We start from the raw sequence: 4327 nt of genomic DNA on the forward strand, positions 1-4327 counted from the left end.
TGCGGGAAGCTGGGACCGTCTCCTGCACGTGATCCCTGGAGAAGACCGGACAATAAACATGGATTTGTCACTCTGGGGCCCTGGGACAGCTGGTTTTCCTGCCCCCTTAGGGTTATTCCATTTGCCCTTGGGTTCCCAGTTCAGCTTTTTTCTTGCTTGCAGGAGAAGAGGATTGGGCTGGGTTCAAAACCCTATTTAGCCAAATCCGTGTGCCCTTAGACAGACCCCTAACTGTACCTCACTTTCCCTGTTTGTAAACTGAAGATTATACTATCTACTTTATAGACTGGCAGTGAGAATATAAAACTAATTTAGGGTAGTGGTTGGCACACGCTAAGTGCTCAGTAAATAACAAATAACAGCCATAGGTGCTGCTCCAGACCTCTGGAATCAAGGGGCTCCCGCTTTCGTCCTCCTTTGTCCACCTATACATTTCCTTCCTGGGCTCTACTCCCCACCCCTAGCCACCTCCAGTAAGCCCAGGCTTGGCCCCAAATGCCAAGCCCTCCCTTTGCTGGCTGGTCCCTGCCCATTTTCCAGTTCCTAAAGTCAGGCCTAGGGGCGGGGGTGAGCCTGGACTGGGGGCAGGGCTGGGCCCTGGGCTCAGCAGGCAGAGGGGGCCAAAGGGAGGAAGTGAAGAAAGCTGGCCACAAACTCCTCAGTGCAGCTGGGAAGCAGGGGGAGGTGGGGATGGGCCCCTAGCTCACAGGCAAAGGGACACTGAGGGTGGAGCCATGAATCCTGCCAAAGCAGTCTCCGTCCCTGCTGTAAAGGCCAGCAAGTCAGAAGCCACCCTTCCCCCAGCCCAGGCCGGGACTAAAGGTCCCGCCAGCCCACTCCCCATGCGCCCTAAGAGAGGACAGCATCTCTCCCCAGGAATGTGGACCCCTAAAGAGGCCCAAGACATTGGCAGTAGGGGGAGGGGCGGCCGTGAGCCAATGCTGAGACCTGGCCTCAGGGGGCCTGGAGCTGGGCTCACAGGAGCAGAGGAAAGCTAGGGCCAGCAGGCCAGAAAAGAAACAAGGAAGTAGCAGCTCTGGTCCCATCAAGGTTAAAGAAAGCGGTGCCCGTTACAAGGCAGGTCCCCTGGGAGACTGGGTGGAGCAGAGGCTAAGCGCAGACTGTGGTGAGAGCTGCTAGACCAAACCCTGGGTCTGATGGGACTTTCTACCGGTGACTCCAGACAAGTCATTTAACTTTCAGTGGTGAATTTTTCTTAGCTGTGACCTGTAGCTCTAACAACACCCCCCCCTCCCCCAGTTGAGTGTTTTGTGAAGGTTATGTAAATTAATGGCTGGAAAGAGGGCTCGGTACATTCTTTATCTGCAACAGAAGGTAAAGAAGCTTCTGGAAAACCCAATCCATGACATAAAAGCCCAGGGCCCCGAGGAAAGGGCATCCGGAGAGTCATTTGGGTTCCACCACGAGTGATTACTGTGAGCCTCTTTTGTGCCGGGCATCAAGCCAGATACAGGGATGTGGCAGTAAACAAAACATCGTCCTTGGTGGAATGCCCCATGCAGGTCAAGAGAAGGGGAAATGGGGTTCCTGGCAGAGGAGGAGTGTGAGCACGGGATCATAGGTGTCGGGCTTGGAATACAGGACTCACGTTTTCTGCCAGACGCAGCTGTCCCGACCCAAAACCCAGCCCTTCCCTTAGAAGAGGACATTCTGGCCAGAGAAAGAAGGAAAGACTCGGGCTTGAGCCTTTACTTGGCAAGATGGCCCCACAGACAGAGTGGTGTGTGGGAGCCGGGGGGACGTGCGGGCACAGGAGCACATGTTGCTACGTAGGGCAGCTGAAGTTCTGAGGTCAACTCCTGCTCCGCACTCGCTGTCTGTGCTGGTGGTTCTCCATTTCTCCCTCCTCCCATTCATTCTCCTCCCTCTCTGCCCCTACAGACGCGTCCCCCTGGCCGCCTCTGGGGTCAGCCAACGAGAGGCACAGGCGAGGCCTGGAAGGCAGGAGAGGAGAGTGGCTAGGGGTATTTCTTCCCTCCTTCTGCTAACCTGGCTCCCATGATGACGCTATTCCTTCCCCTTGTCCTCTCAGCTCAGGAGTGGTGATGGCTTCCCACCCTTGCTAGTCCCTGGTCTTCAACATCCCTTGTTGATTCTCTTACCGCCGAGTCTGCAGGTCGATGTGTGTGTGCGCCCGACGTATGCACGGTGCCCGGCCCACAGAAGACCCCAACGTAAGTTGCCTCCCGCTCCTTACCTGCTTCAGGTTGCACTGCCAATAGCAGCAGGTTGGTTTTCTCTCTGGATTTGCTGGCTGGGAGCAAAAGGCAGTTGTGAGGAGGGAGAGACAGAAAGGATTAGTAAATGATTAATTTCTTGTACTTCACTTGTTATCTTTCAAACCATACAGGTTGTGACAAATGAAATGAGATACTACAAAGGTATAAAAACAAAGCTTATTGGGGCGCCTGGGTGGCGCAGTCGGTGAAGCGTCCGACTTCAACCAGGTCACGATCTCGCGGTCCGTGAGTTCGAGCCCCGCGTCAGGCTCTGGGCTGGTGGCTCGGAGCCTGGAGCCTGTTTCCGATTCTGTGTCTCCCTCTCTCTCTGCCCCTCCCCCGTTCATGCTCTGTCTCTCTCTGTCCCAAAAATAAATAAACGTTGAAAAAAAAAATTAAAAAAAAAACAAAAAACAAAGCTTATCGTTTACATCTGCCCCAGGCCCTTCCCTTGCCCATGTACTGCCACCCCCAGGTGACCAAGGGTGACACGGGTATGCTCTTCCACACCCTTCACCTGGCTCACACGACCATATGCAAGCATGTGTAGACCATGCGGTTTCGTTTAGAGATGGCATTTTGCAACAGGCTGTGCAGGATCCCGGCCCCCAACCCCCCACCCCCACAACCCTTGTCAACTTGCCCCTGAGTCCGCAATCTCAGCAGCTCCTCTCTCAGCCTCCCAATTCCCCCAGGACCCTCCCTCCCCACTCACAACATCATGTCCCCCCCAGGCAAAGGCTACCCCTGGCTGACCAGCTGAGCTGCTACAGCAGGTGGGGGCTGTGTTGTTTATCAGAGATCTGAGATTTGAATTTCACAACTGTATCCCACAGCCTGGCTACCCCTCCCCCAAATTCAGAGTAGGTAGCCCACCGGTCCCCCTCCAGGAAGGTCATCCTTTGCCTGTCCTTAAAACGCCCGCCAAGGTCCACCTCACGATGTTCCAGGCTCTGTGCCAAGCTGCGGCACAACTGCTCAGTACGACATACCAGTCCCCACACTTGACCAACACTGCGCAGATTAATATTCACAGCTGGAACCGAATACTTCCTTGTTGGATTGAACCTGCTGGGATTTTAGGAGTGTGTGTACATTTGTTGTTTTGATTTTGGCATAGAGAGACCGATGCAATCAGATTGCATATCTGAATCCTGCAGCAGAGCAAGGACCTGGGGGGGAGCGGGGGCGGGGAGGTTTCCAGGAGCCCATACAGGGACCTCCAAGCCTTGAGGTTCTCCAGCCTGGAGGGGAGCTTGCCAGTCATTCTTGTGCTTATTCCAAACTAGGGTGTCTTCAATCTCTTTTGTGACTTTCATTTCTCAAGCTGAGAAGTTGGGGGAAGAGGAGACAAGATACATACATGTAGCTTCCTGCTGGCAGTTCCCTCTTCTTCCCACCCATTTCTCTTCTTGCTATCCTTAATGGCTCCAACAGGCAAGGAAACGGGGGCTTGGAGAGTTTAAGCAGCCTAGGCAAGCTCACTCAGCTGGAGAGCGGGGGACTGGCGCTCCACCAGAGCTCTGACACCTAACCGCTATGGAGATGTTGTTGATCTTCACCCACCGCCCATGACTCCTGCACACGGGGAACTTCCGCTTCTCCTCGGTTCTCCCACAGCACTGGGAATGCATGCAGTTACAAGATTTATGCGTGCAAAATTTACAAGATTTATGCTCCCTTGCACAATGGGCTGGGAGCGCCCCTCCAGCAGGTCCACTTTGCCAGCTCCGCCCCTTTCTGCTTTAATCCCAGGGTATGGCCATGGGGGTTGCTTGGCAGGTACCGGTGGATGGGCACACACAGGGGTCTCTCTTCCCACTGCCTCAACCCCATTATAAAATCCAAAGATTGGGTTGGGGTTACTGAGTCTCAGAAGTTCCTTTGGCCCCTATTCCTGCGATCCTGGGTCAGGGCCCCAGGCTTCAGATCCCAAACAGAGGCAAAGCCTATCATTGACGGCCTGCGTCAGAACTGACCCAACTCAATTTGTGGCTCTGAGGAGCCAGATGGAGGCTGGTCAGTAAGGGGCATTGCCTACACTTGCCCAAGGCCCTCTGCTTTGGATTAGCTCAGCACCCCTCTCT

The sequence above is a fragment of the Prionailurus viverrinus genome, chromosome A2, assembly GCF_022837055.1.
Source record: "Prionailurus viverrinus isolate Anna chromosome A2, UM_Priviv_1.0, whole genome shotgun sequence".
NCBI lineage: Eukaryota > Metazoa > Chordata > Mammalia > Carnivora > Felidae > Prionailurus > Prionailurus viverrinus.